This window comes from Sphaeramia orbicularis, chromosome 7 (assembly GCF_902148855.1).
Source record: "Sphaeramia orbicularis chromosome 7, fSphaOr1.1, whole genome shotgun sequence".
NCBI classification, from domain to species: Eukaryota; Metazoa; Chordata; class Actinopteri; order Kurtiformes; family Apogonidae; genus Sphaeramia; species Sphaeramia orbicularis.
The window spans coordinates 53166973-53182653 of NC_043963.1; the positions used below are offsets into that span (position 1 = coordinate 53166973).

The 15681-nt window shown below is 36.3% G+C and overlaps 1 pseudogene; it reads right to left on the reverse strand.

The window, feature by feature from the left end:
* The window catches only part of LOC115422491 (protein kinase C zeta type-like), an 82589-nt pseudogene extending 68694 nt beyond the window's left edge, over positions 1-13895 (reverse strand).
* Between the last annotated feature and the right edge of the window lie 1786 nt (positions 13896-15681).

Below are 15681 nucleotides of genomic sequence, written 5' to 3' on the forward strand. Positions count from 1 at the left end.
TCCTTTTTTAGCTAAGTACCCCCAACTCTCGCTTCAGGATTTTTGATTGAAAAAAGTAGGTAAACAAACAACATATATTTGACTGTAATATATAAAAAATAACACAGTTTTTTTTAAAAAGCACTCTCTTTCATTGATAAGATACATAAATAAATAAATAAATTAGTCCTTAATTAATAAATGAACCTTTCATCAACAAAAAATAATCACTTAGCTACCCAAATAAACTCATTTTGAATAACATAAAATAGAAATGTTCTTAAAATGTTACCAAAGCTTGAACAAGATGATTGACAATAAAACTATTAAATGAAGGTGTTTATTGTGTTTTATATTTCAGCATTAATTCTCATTATTTAATTTGCATTCGGTACATGATGACTTATTTAATGTATTTTTCCAAAACAATGCCAAGCACCCTCTGGGCTTCTTCCAGGTACCCCTGGGGGTGCATGTACCCCACTTTGGGAACCCCTGCATTACACAATACTACCTCCTCGACCGGTCACAATGTCATTTTGTGGGTCATCGTGGATTAGCCTGCCGGTATATTTACTGTAAACTTCCAAATCAAATTTTTTTAAAAATGGCGGGTCACACATTGATGACGCAATGACACAGAGACAACTCTCTGACCAATCAGTGGTCTGCAGTGTTTACACGTCTCATTTTAGTATCTCTTCATCCATTTTGGAACCTCAGTCAAGAAAGTACTAAAAAAATAGTACCGGGTACCAGACTCCAGGTTCTTTAACCCTTTCATGCATGAATTAGGAGATTCTTTTCTAACTATTTTTATTCCTCCCTATAGGCATGAAAAAAAAAACAATGTGAAATTTTTATGAACCTATTTTTCATGAAGTTACAAAAATCTCCACTCAGCTGGACACCATGTGTTTCATTTTTGAAGCGACATACTGTGTGAAAACTATGAAATAAAAACATTTTTAATGCTGCTAGTCTGACATTCTGTCACATTTTAACATACTATAATACTAGCTATTACACATTCAGATAATAAGCAAAAAACAACATGTTTTGTTTTTTGTTTTTTTTAAAACAAACTGTTAATTACAGTCTAATAACAATTACCAATTGATTTATACTCAAATATGTTAGTGCAGATCAGGTTTATCAAGAACAGGAAAGTTACAGTAATGGGATGAATGTCAGTGTATGCATGAGTGTCCACTGTGTTAACTGATATGGAACTAAAACAACAAAACCCATGAAATAACAAGAGAACAGCTGAAGAAGAACTGTCCACTGGAGTGACCAGTATGCATGAAAGGGTTAATGTAATGGAAAAGCAAAAAGACTGAGTCGAGTCGAGCCAGTACCACGTTATGGAAACGCGCCAATATAAAGCACCTGTTTTCACATCACACTCAGAATGGGAAGCTTAAATATTGGGAATTGACAAATTTTCATCATTACCATTAATTTTTCTAACTCCCACTGCTCCTACAATATTAACAACTTCCTCTTTAATCAGCACTTGGAGACAAAATGGATAGTGAAAACAATCTACATGAAGATCGTATTTCAAAGCATAACATGCAATAGAGAACATTACAGTCAATCGCTTCTACCTCGCTAACCTTACTGTCTGATAATGATATGTGGTACAATAGGAAAGGGCTAAATTCATTTTTCTGTGATGTTTATTCAGACGGTCAATTGCAGCACTTCATCACTTGTAAAGATAGAAACATAGTGCGATATATCAGCATGAACTGACACCTTCCCAACTGCATCAGACAGTTTTGTTAGCCAAGATGTGGCTGGATACCAGCATTAGCTGTTACCTAAGAAGATTTACATGGGGTGTTCAAGGTCCAGATTTCTGTACTGGATTTTCAGCATCAAGGCAAATGACACTAACTTGTCAAGTTGTCAGTTTTTATATGATATATATGTGACATACTATATATTAAACACACCAATATGATGTTATTGTCATAACAGCAGTAAAGTTTCCCATTTTAAGTAAAACTTCAGAGGAAAATGGTTGGCATGACAATATGGTCCATTATCATAAAACAGTGAAGTTAACCTTTCATCTTTTCAATATCAAAAGTCATTACTTAATTGTTTTAACCTATTAAACATTTGTATAAAATATTGTCATATTTAGTACATTATTATTATTATTTTTTTTATATAATTGAATTTTTTATTAGAGTTTTTACTTGGTACATGACAATCATACAATGTTGCTTAATGTTAACAAGCAGGGCTTTTACACATAAATGAAAAGTATCAATAACACTACAAGGCGTGGAAGTTCTTAGAAAGAAAAAATAGATAATTAAATTAAATAAATGAAATAAATACAATAAATAGCACAAGAGTTCTCAAGTTATTGCCAAAAATGTGTTTTGTGAGATCAAAATGAGCAACGTCCTTGGTTGCAAAAGCTCATCCTTGAATTCTGTGTGATGTTTAAGCAAATTAAAAAAAAAAAAATCCTCATGGTGTTCCTTCCACATTACACTCACGAGAATGAGATTAGTAACTTGGCACAAAACCTGAAGACAATGCATCCACTTGGAAATGGTTTGAGTTCACTGACCTGCAGAAAGCAAACCTACAGTTTCAGAAACTGACCTTCAACAGATAGGAGTTCTGTTTCTTTTTGTTAACTGAGCCCAGCATTTTCCACCAAACCATCTTTCTATAATAATTCATGATCTGAATTCATGATCTTAATGAAATAGCCTTTTTTTTTTGTTTTTCAGATTTACTACCTAACTTCTTGAGTTATTTTCAGAAATGTGTTTTGTGTTAGACAGTGGTCTTGACATTTGGTTACCAAAATGTAATCAAATCAGTGAATGCTTGATTGCTTAATTTCAAGATGTTCCTGACTTTACAAATGACATTTGAACTGAAAGACAGAAGTACACACAGAGAGTACGGACAGACAACCAGAAAACATGACACCTCTGGCCCTGGCTATTGCAAGTGCAGTGTAACATGTCAATTTTGTCTATGTTAATAGCTAGCTCTAGACCAGTGGTTCTTAACCTTGTTGGAGGTACTGAACCCCACCAGTTTCATATGCGCATTCATCGAACCCTTCTTTATTAAAAAATAAAATATGATTTTTTTCAAATTCAAGACACAGGTATATGTTTTACTGGTGCACAAAATGAACCGTGCATTAACATCACTGTGTTCAAAGGACAAAACCAATACAGTGCATGAACTCACAACAAATGACATACCTTTTCACAAAGACATGACCTTTTTTAGTACTACCACACTGAAATGGTTTTAATTTTTAACCTTATGTATTCCAATAATGAACTTATTGTATTTATGCTATTTATCATTTTTAACATTTTAACACAAACCCATCACCTAATTTCCATCAGGCTACAATAATAATGAATATTTACTGCAAATCAGTGTGACTGACAGCTTTAGTGTAATATGATTTCTCCATCCGCGACGGTGTGTCGGTCGTCACATGACTGTAACTGACCAGTGCGGTGACCGAAAAATGTAAACAAACGCTACACATGGCTGCCTCCGAGGTTAACAGGAAGTAGCAAAAGTCATAACAACGATGTGGAAAATACTCAAATAATTCATCGTCAGACGAGTGGAAGAGATTATAAACACTTCTGGATTGTGTTGTAGTGCTATAAGCAACAACAATACACCGCGTATATTGGATGTCAATCAGAGAAAGAGTCTCTGAAGCCGTTTGTTTACATACACGGACCTAGCCCGACACACACACCCGACTAATGAGTCGAGTGTGTGTCTTGACCTCCGCCGAACCCCTGAGACTGGCTCACCGAACCCCTAGGGTTCGATCGAACCCAGGTTAAGAACCACTGCTCTAGACCATAAGCTCCAGTCAATAGCCAGGACCCAAACAGTTCACATGACACACCTGTGTAATGCATTCATTACAAACTGAACCAACTGCATACTCATTAATCTGTCTTTATATTATGCGTGTTGCTAATTTCACTTAGTCATGGTTAAACACTATTCCAATGTGCAGATTAGATATAAACTCAGCATTTCACACAGCACAGTTTAATAAGTGATTACCATGGAAAATGATTACAGGCAGCCATTATATTTCTATTAGCAACAACGAATTTTGACTTGAGGGTGTTACATCACTGGGAGCCAGAAAAAGAAAACTGAATTTGATGTGCTGTGACAGAGCAAGCAGGCCGGCACACCATGAGGAGTACAACAAAAGCAGGACAACATGGAAAAATGTGACATCCAGTATCTGTTACAGTTCTCATATGATGACAAGGTTAGTCATTGATGGATAAACACATATTTACAGCACCGTTTTGGTCAGGGTAATCCACCAGAGGGCTGATAAAACCACAGCAATGTCCCAAAACCCCTCCCACTAACACAAGCAATGGACAAAGACCTCTCAGTAGGAACCCTCCTTAACCCATAAAGACCCAGTGCAGTTCCCAAACAATTTTTTTCTTTATACTTAACATTTCTTAAGTGATTTTTCACCATTAACGATAAAATAACCCTCTGTATTTTCATTTTTTTGGGTCTTGTTTATGAATTACCTGTGCAGAGGTCAAGGTCAAGGGTTAGGTTTACGTGTATACTACATTTAAAACAATGTAAGGTGACTAAAGTGTTGTACTAAGATATAAAAAAATATACAATGTGGTAAAAGAGTAAGAATAAGAAAAAAAATATACTAAAACTAACAAAATAATAGGATGAATAGCATAAAAACATCGAAAACACAGAAATAAATAAATAAAATTCACATACTTGAATTAAAAGCCAGGGCAAATAAGTGCGTCTTTAAAAGAGATTTAAAGGGCTCAATGGACTGTGCACATGTTTTATTAGATTCGTATTACCCCTGTTGAGTAATACTAATAGTGTTGTAGGGTAGTGTAGCATATTACTTTTGTGTCCTCTCATTACACTAATGAGAACAATGGCTCTTCTTCAGTTTTCTTTGGGTGATCTTGAGTTACTCAGATTTATTCATTCATATTACTGTTACTTCATGCATGACTGTTTAAATTTATACTGTGAAACTATTATTAATGTGACTCTAAAGAGAAAAAACACATGGGGTGATGAGTGGGTGAAAAGAATATCTGTGTATAAAAGAAGACGTCATCATTTCACATTTACTTTTTAAACCCCATCAACCAAAAGTGACTGTATTCGGACAGTGACTTTTAGGTGGAGCAAGGGGTGATCAATGATGTCATGTTAAAGCTAACCTCATTCAGCCACTACCAAAGTCTATCTGAATGAACAGGCCTAAAATTTTACTCATAGAGCAATAACTGAATACAAAACCATGCAGCAAAGTAAAACCAGAAGGACTCGTGGAACAGATTTACTGATTACTATGTCTAGAGTCTTCAAATACAACAATACTGGTTGATTTCTGAAGTGGATTTTTTTGGTTTGTTGTATGAGTAACAATCGCCTGAAGGGGGGGAAAAAAGTGTGGCAGTGGTTACATGATGTTGGATAGAGACAAACCTTCAGAGGAGATGTTTTGGTACCTGACCCCAGTCAAACCACTAGTATCACAGGTGACATCAAAAAGATGACATAAGAATGTGTTGTATATAGGGGTGTAAGAAAATATTGGTTCTGCAATATATCGTGATATTTCATTTCATGATACTGTAACGATATTAAAAAGTACTATATTGATATTTTTTAGGTATTTATTCAAACGGAGATATGGTGGAGGTTCATCTTTTTGTTTTTCTTTTTTGTTTCTTTTATTTCTATATTCACATGGGTATTTTGCTCTGTTGTTTGTATACTAAAAAAAGTAGCATTGTGATATTGCAGGTCATGCATGTAGTTTTTTTTGAACTGATAACACCGTTTTGTTAAATAATGGTTATTTCAGTCATCCTAAAAGCACTTTTTTCTGTGAGAGAGGCAGATGTTGGTTACACAAAAATAATGATTATGATTATGATTGTGATGTTGAATTCAGGGACTGTACACTATGCATTCTTTTCACAATTAATAGAATATGGACATTTGAGCAGGATCTTAAACAGTTAAAAATAATTAAACATAATTTTATTTATCCATTTATTTATTTGTGTGTGTGTGTTTGTTTTGTACTTGTAATTTTATTTATACTTATCTGTAGAAAAAAATATTAGTTTTTACAGAGGAACGTTTTGTGATATAGTATTAAATCCTGTTCTGATCAAATAAAAATGTGTTGAGTATTTGTGGATATTTCTGGTATAATTAAATTTTTCCAGGAAATAATCTCTTAGAAGAAGAAACAAAACAAAAAATACTGCCTTGTTAACAGTATCATGAAACATCGCAATATATCATATTGTGGTCCTAGTATTGTGATTTGTATTGTACTGCCAGATTCTTGTGATTACACACCCCTAGTTATACATGTTATATATTACTGTTTCAGGATCAAGTAATAGTCAATAAGGCTGTTGTTATGAGGTACAAAGAGCTGACTGACATCTGCTGCTGTACGGATAAATAAATAATCAGATGATTAACATGTTTTAGTTGCATGAGGTGTTTCTCTTCTGACTCCCACAAATAATTCAGTAGCTGCTCTCCCAGTACGACCCTCTGTATGCACTGGTTTCCTCTCTCATTGGCTGGTCCTATGATGGCTGCGTTTGTGGTGTCCTCCTCCACTCAGTCATTTTTTGCCTCTGTTGCTATGGCAGCCACAGCCCACTATACTATACCAGTTATTATTGGATTTCTGTGAGGATGTCAGGATGACATTGTCTGCAGGAAAAAAGTGAATTGTTACAATAAATCCCTTCCTTTTCATCATGTGCATAATGAGCCTATGACTGTGCAGAGTAAGGCTGAACATTTTCGTTGACTGTTCTGGGCATCGGGTGCAAAAGTACGTTTAAGATGTTTCATGGCCTAGAGTGAACCAGTGATCCACCTGGTTCAAACAAGGTGAAAGAAAACACTCCATTAGCTACTGTTCACATCAGATACTGAATGACCAGTCAAGGGTTTGAGCCACAACAAAACCTACCTATGGGTGTGAACAGATGTGTGATCTCATAAACCAGACCATAGTTTGTTTGTATTTGGAACATTCATTTCAGTTCAATTCAATTCAGCCAATAGTATGAAGCATTTGTGGCCCAAAATCTCTAAAATCTACTAGGGCTATGTTTTATCACCTGTCAGTGTCGTCATGTACTTTTTACTAAGCTAACATAAATATGTTTCTTTCAACTATTACCATTAAAATGAAATGACATGGTGTGAATACACATCTCTAAATATGATGTTAATTAAACTGTATTCCATGCTATTGAGTTATCTCCTAGTGAAAAGCTCTCAGTTCCACAGTTGAGTCCTGTAGTGTGTATTTTTAAAGCCTTTATTGTGACAGGAAATAATGCATCTGCAGTGTAAGGCTATTGACACTGGGCCTGTTTACGTGACCATAAAAATCCGATAACTGGGAGTAATCAGATAATTGTTATAATCAGATCTAAAGCGTTTACATGTACTTAAAAATGTGAGAATCGAAAACCCTGGTTTAGACGCTTCAGTCCATTATTGTATTTCTTTCGGAGTACATACGTACATAGTGATGGTAGACTCAAACTTCCTGTTATTGTCTTCTGCTCACATTTGACTATGCAACTTCCATTTTCTATGATTTTAATTGCTTTCACACATGCGCAGATGTAAAAGAATGAAATAAACCAGATTAACCTGTATACACGCACAAAAACATCTGAGTACTGGGGAGAAATCCAGGTGTGTTAATCAGATTTCTCATAATCAGATTTACTGCTGTTATCTGATAAAACAGATCAGATTATACTGTTTACATGATCACTTGAATTAAGCGATAACTCCAGAAATCGGATAATGACGGGAAAAATGGGCTCACATTCCATCTTTTTGACCAAAAGTGTTACTTAGTGGCACAAATTACATACTATCAAATTAAATTGTATTTCATTCCAACTGTAAGTGAACTATTGTTGGGGGTTACTGTTGAATGTAATGGGTAGACATTAAAGATTATTGTCAAAGGGATATTTAAGGAAGGTGTCATATTTTTGTCTGTAGATCATACTTGATCCGGCTGCCTATGTACATTCACAGCAAACCACAGCATATTTGGAGAGTAATTTGAACATTTTAACTCCTTGTAAGGAGGTTAGTAAAATATTTCCAGCAAAACAGAGCTTTTGTAAAGTAAGCTAATATTACAATTCAAGACTGGTTGCTTTCGGCAGGAAAATCAAATGATTTATCCGTGAACGATCTATATGCAGCACCATAGGGTAATGGGCTGGCAACAGGAAGTAAATCATCTAGCCACAAGAACAGACAGTCAAACCAAGTTTTATAACATTCAAACTCTTGAGAAAATAGGACCAGTGTCACTGTATCTCAGCGTCATGTTGTATCAAGACTCAATAACAACTTCAATTTGCAAGGTTGTTAGGTTCTGCCGCTATGTTAGAGTCCTGTGGTCTTGATGCAATAGATCACTTTCCCGATAGAAATGGGTGGTACTTTCACTGGAAGAGAACTCAGCTCATTAAATGAAAGTCCATATATGACTTCCTATCAGTGCTCAATAGTAACTGTATTGATATCTCTAACCATTTCCATGTTATAAAGCATCAAAATATGTCCCATTATTCATTTAATTAATTAAGGTAAATTTTTAATAATTCAAAAATGTGCCAAAAATCCAAAAATTGAAATTTCTGAAAACTGAATTAACTTTGTAAACATTGTTTCTCATTGAAGCTACATATAAAATTTGAAATGAATCTCACCAGCAGTTTCGAAGACGACAACAAAGATGGCGACCCTCATCTTTTTTTTTTGCATGATAATGAATACATTTAAGAAAGAAGTGTGAGCAGGGAGCTGACAAAAAATATTCTGCTCTTTAGGGTCTCATCTGTCAATTCCCTCTAATCCTGTTCACTCTGAAGGAAAGCACCCCCTGCCTCTAAGACTCGCTGCAGAGCGTTTCCATGGAGACAAAGGAATTCTTCCCCAGTGCCCAAAGTAGTGGGTGTGAGGGTGACGCAATGTGACACTGAGGCACTGAGTGTGATGAAGGTGAAGCTACACATCATCAAGTCAGGAGCTAAATTATATTAGCATATTATATTAGTATATGCAGGGGCGCCGCTACCAATTATGGGCCCCATGAAAGCATAATCATTGTGGACCCTACAGAATCAATCTGTTGGACCGGCGGGGGGGGTTACATACATGGGGGTGCGGTCCATAAACAACATCACTTATAATACCGTGACGACGAAAACAAAACTTAACATGCTTTCAACATTCGCCTCTCCACTTGTACACCTCTCTTATACAACAGATCTTACACAACATTTTCACAACTTCTATATCCACTGGGCCCCCTCCACCACTCTATGGGCCCCAACAAATATTGGGCCCCATGAATTCGTCATGTTTACCCCCCCTTATTGGTGCCCCGGATTATATGATTAAATAACTAAATGAAAGCTGTGTGTATTGAATCGTGTTCATGTAAGTATGTACTATATGTGATAATACAGTGAGAAAAATTGACTATGTGATAAATTATCTTCTCTTGTGTGTCCATGTCTGCCATACAGACTGCATTAATCTAAGCAGACAGAACATGGACGTACATTACATGTGACCATTGTTGCTAAAAAACTGAAAAGCTACTATGAGCTGACCTGAAGCTATTTTGTTAAAGACTATAGTAGCATGAATGTAGCATGAATGATCAAATAATTACCATGGGTAAAGGGAAAAAAACTGTCAAAAGAGGGATTAAACAGCATGAGGTGAATTGAGGGGGAATTGAGGGGACCCTCCAACCTGTCTGATAGTACCCATGATTGGTCAAAACCTGCTACACAGAGCAGATGTTCTCTTGATAGTGTTTATCATATAGTTCCATAGATGTTTTAGTTCAGTTATCTGTGCGTCAGCTGCATCCATGTGTCTCTACCTACTTCTCCCCTTCTCCCCCAGTCTCTCTCTATCTCTGTTGCTCTCTCTTTTCTCCTCCTTTACTCTTTCTTTAACCCCAACTGGTCAAGGCAGACGGCCATCCTCCAGGAGTCTGGGTCTGCTTGAGGTTTCTGCTGTTAAAGGGAAGTTTTTCCTCGCCACTGTCACCAGTCACAAGTGTTTGCTCCTGGAGGATTCTGTGGAGTTTCTGTAAATTGGCTTAGAGCCTGGTTTTAAACAACTCTATATGTAAAGTGTCATGAGATAACTTTTGTCATGATTTTGCACTATGTAAATAAAATTTGATTTGATTTGAATTTGATTTGATTTAGAGCATGAAAACCACAGAATATCAACAGAAATGAGTAGAATTATTGATTCCTCTCAAACAACTTGAATGCTGACATGGAACATGCAACATGGAATTTTTTCCCTTTCCCAAAACACTTGCAAGCACTGCAGCTTTAATTCAGTTTAAACTGAAGCACATTAAGTAATAACTTGGAACTCAAACCAGTAACTTTCTGATAATCATTTTCAATCAGTGTTCTGTGGAGTTTCATCAGGCTAGATTAAGCATCTATTCAACTCATTTTAACAGCATTTGTTTCTGAGAGCTTTATGTTTAATTTTTTACTCTGATTTGAGTAGAAATGTTCACCTTTCAGCCAAACCACTATTCACTTGGTGTTCATTTTAACAGAGTCTTTCAAACTGATGTCCTAGAATGATGAATTATTCTGAATCTGTCTGATGCCAACACACTTCTAAAAAACTTCTGCTTTCTTTGAAGTTTGAGCTAAAGCAGATTCAGTTTTACACCAGAGGAGTGCTTCAAAGAATGAGCTGAGTTTTAAATAACAACAGCCCGTCTTGCCTCATGGCCTCGGGTGCACCAGGAGCAAGTCTTCAGATGAGGTCTGCCTATGCAGAGTGTGAATCACATACTAAATTAGACTGAAGTGAGGAAGAGCATCGCTGTGAGCCTATAACAGATGTTTAATGCTTACAGCCAGGGCTTGCAGTCAAATACTGGCAATATGAACTCACTAGAAGCAGTGTGTGCTTCCTGACTACTGGTCATTTCTCCTCAGGCCAGTTTGTCTTGTGAGTCATCCTGGGGCTTGTTTCTGGGCTCGCTTGTTAATGCATTAACCCCAACACATTACCGTTTCAGGGCTAGGTGGTGAAAAGTCTGCACTTGTTAAGTGCCTTTTAGTTCTGCGTCAAAGGGCTGATTTTAACGCAGATGTCGGGGGTCTGCGTCAGAATGAGGATATAGTCTTGTAGCTTTATTTCACTTAATTTCTGTAATGTATTTCCTTTGTAATATTATTGAAATTTGAAAAAAAAAAAAGATTTTTAACACAATTTTGATAATATTTTTGATATCAGGTTTTAACCCTGAACATTTTGCACCGAGAAAAACTAATTTATCGTGCGAGGATTGATCCACTCACTGAATTTTAGTCTCCACATCAATTTATGGATACAGATGACCTCAGGACATAGTACAACAGAGGACTGTGTGTATGTGCGGCTTTGAGAGATGGGTGATTGAAAGAGAGCACTATGGGGGCAAACCAGTGTGTGTGTGTGTGTGTGTGTGTGTGTGTGAGTGAGATGAGGTATGCGTGTGGTGAGTGAGTGGATGAGGGAATGGAGCAGAGTTAAGTTTTTCTATGCATTCTATTTGTCCTGTTGTTCAGCGTGGTTACGGCCAACAGTAACCGTTTACAGTTCTGTTCATAAAGTCACCAGTGCAGAATAACTCTGGTCATCCTCAGACGTCCAGCTGGACTCATTTTAGGGACGTACAACAAACAAATCTACTGCCATGGTGATCTGTCATTAGACTAGACAAAGAGTTTAGGTTTGGAGAATGGACAAGGATTGGACTGGAAAAGAAAAATGTGCAATGTTTCTGTTTTTGCACAGTTTGTACAGTTTGCACCTTGATGTTCTGAGATGTGCAACGTAAACGGGCTCATTGCAGCCACTGATTGATATTGTTAAAATGTTCTTCTTTGTTACCAAAATGTGTTTGTTGTTCTAAAAAAAAAAATTACCTTACTGTCATAGTTTTAAGATAATTACACATTTCCTATTTTTATTTTGAAAAACAATGTCTCAGGGAGCAGTCTTGTTGAGTTCATTTGTAGTGTTCAATCAAAAATCTACGTTATTTTTAATTTGCACAACAAATTATTCAAGAAAAGCAAAAAGTATTTTTACGATATTGATGTTTCTTTCAATAAAAGTAATAATTGCACCACAGGTACAATGTTGTTGGGGTTGAGGGGGGCTTGGAGATTTTTTGTGCTCCAAAGGGGGGCCTGACAGAAAAACATTGAGAACCACTGCACTAAGACAATCAGTCTTTCCAGAAGCCATTCTTGTCTCGTGTATTTTATTTGGACCCTCTAATAAGTGATCTGGTCAATCTTTCAATTTCATCTCCATAAATAAGATCTCAGATTAAATTACAGTACTACAGTACATAATGTTTTACTGAGTCAGTAAGCTGGTGGTGGATGGTAGATGTTATGCAGATGTCTCTGACTCCTTGCATTTCCAAAGTTGAGGCGTTTTTGTCCAAATAATATTCTGGCTCCAAAAACCCAACATGGTTCCAGTCACACTGCAAACTACTGGCATCAAAATGTCCACTCAGAAACTGATGGTAACTGTTCCTCTGACCTCCAATTAGAATATATACAGTCTATTTTATGACCCTTATTGGCCTAATAGCGGTGCTACAAACATAAATATGCATATAAATATTAATATACACATAATCTGACCATCAAAAGACTTTAATGAGTTTTTTCTGCACAAAACCTTGTGCAACCCATTACAGAGCAATACAATTCACATAAAGTTATAAAATGTTTCTAATTGTACTACAGCGTATCTCAGAAACATGTGGGAAAAAATCTAAAAACAACTGTAGCCAAGGTGAGAAAAACTACATTTGTTGCACGGCCAAAATTCTTTGCTAAAACTGTATATCAGACTAGATTTATCAACAGTGACAGAACAGAACAGGTTCATTCAAATTGTTAAAGAGGATGCCCTCACTGCAAAAAAGAAATTTTAAGTAAAAAGACTTTTTTTGCAGGAAATGATTTTTTTTAATCTAAAAAGAAATATAATCTTGTGAAGCATATTTTACATTGGAAAAATAATCTCTTTATAAGAAAAAAAAAAATTAGATCTTTGTCTTACTATTTGTCACAATTTCTGCAAATACTGATCTGGATTTGACCAGTAACAAGCTGAAACACTGGCTTTCATTAACTGTGTTTTACTAAGTAAAACTCACTTAAATTTTGATTCTCTTTTACTTTTATGGTCCATCATAGTCTTGAAATATTTTTTGGTCCATTCTCGGGATTTGTTTCATGACAATGCTGAATGATGCGTCAAATTATTTGCATAGTCCTCACATAAATTTAGCCACAAATCAATGATGTTTTGACCAAACATATCCATTTCTAGATTAATGAAGAGATAAAGCCGATCTGGGTTTACAACTTGTAATGGTTTGTGTTGACTGAACCCATGAAACACAGTTTGCTCTGATCTTATAGGGATTTGAGTTTGGAGGTGATGAGAAGCAGACTGCGGCTGTCTCTCACATGCACTTATAAACCACCATTTGTACTTGACTAGCAGACCTTCAAAGGGCTGACCTATTACAGCATGCCCCCCTGAGACAATGAGTGTTGCAATGCCCCATTTTTCTGCCAAAGCACAAGAATGAGACTAAGAAAAGACCAAGAGTGAAGACAGCAGGGTGCAGAGAGAAAAGCAGGCTGCTCAGGTGATGAATCAAATGCAATACTGCTACCTCCAGTCGTAAAGGCCATCGTGCATAGTCCTGCCATTCTGTCCTTTGTAGGCGCAAAGAAGAGTAGATGGCCTGCCGGTGATATACGGGAGACTATGTGGGGAGCTGCGCTGCTGGAGAACTGGGTGGTACTACCAAACATCTCCAGGACAGGACATTTATGAGGGCTTGACTCATTTCCAGACATTGTTCCTCTCACACTCAGGAAAGTACAGTAACAGCATTCAAGTTACTACCAACAATACCCACCCCCTCCCTCTAATACAACCCTGAAAAAAAAGAAACTACGAGACAAGGTCTTAAAGATTGCCAAAAGGACTGTAATACATGTTAATTACTGTGATTTCATACATACTGCATGGTCCACCTACTTTTACTAGGCTGTGTGACACTTGTCAACTTTTGCAAAGTGCTAAGTTATCATGTGTACATTGTGTTCCTGCTGCCAATTTTAGAATTTTCAAGAACTATTACATAAAGCAAGGTTATTGCACTCCCACAGAAGCAGAGAGGATCAATGAAACAACCCCAAAGCATTTTTAGACAATTAGACCTCTGTGATAGGAGATGCTCAATAGTGACCATGACTAACTCTGTTAGTTTGACTTTTAATTAGAGCATTTATTCAATTGTCCTTTTAATTATCCCTGATACAGATAAAAAGTGGAAAGGAAGGACACATTAAAGTGCATGAAATTACAAAAGGCATCCAATTTCTAGTCAGATTTGGGTACAAAGTGAGGCTTCTGATGCTCATGGAGGTTTTCTGTGAGCGAGAGACCAGTGTTGAGTGGATGACAGTGTGTGGGATCCCCTGGAATGTAGATAAGGCCGTCTTATGTTGATGAGTAAGCTGCTCTGCCTGACACCATGGTAACAGATCGTTTGTTAACCCTGCATCCACATCAGACCGCTGAGAGTTGAGGTATGCTGAGGACAGTAAGGAAACATCAACACTAATCTGTTTTTGTTTTAATATAGATCATTACTGCTCCATTTAGTTATCTTGTCAGTTCTACTCCCCTGTTTTAACTAACTCTAGTTGGGTTTTTGTTCAAAGGTACTGTCAACTGAATGTTTAGAAAATCTACCAAAAAAAAAGCACAAATGTGAATTTGAAAAGTGCAATTATATCAACAACTGTAATTCAGTTTTAAACTTAAACTACAGAGTAGATGTAATATTTCCTACAATAACATACAGTACTACTTAAGGTGTTGACTGCAAAAGCTGACAGATATTTTGTTGAAAAACCTGCAGCTTGTTTCAGGTCTTGTCTCCTGAACTGTACCACTGGTTTGAATCATGTAACATCGCTTCAAAATTTTCTACTTGCTTCTCAGAATTTGCCAGTTTACCAAAGACTTCGTGTAACATTTTTTTATGCAGCTCTTTATAAAAGGTAATGTTTTATGGCTGTTTCCACCTAATATGGCACAATTTTTTGCTAAATTTATATGCATTGCAATTTTCACTCAGGAAATGCTTCAGCAAAGTGAAAATCTGAGATTAGCCAAGGCCGATATAAAAACAAAAGTTTAAACAGCATAAAAGATGAAGTCGGTCTGTATCACCGCTGCCATTTTAACTAAACAGATAACTGTCATCTGAACATCCAAGTCAAAGTAATGAATACATATATGAATTGCTCAATTACTATGGATAAATGAACATCAAACTCATGGTAATTCATCAATACATCTGGAACATCAAACTAACCACAAATAATATATAATTGTTTTTAACTTTTTTTGAAGCATTATTGTATTCAAAGTCACTAAGTCATCAGAGTCACAATCTATCAAAGTCCAATTCCACTG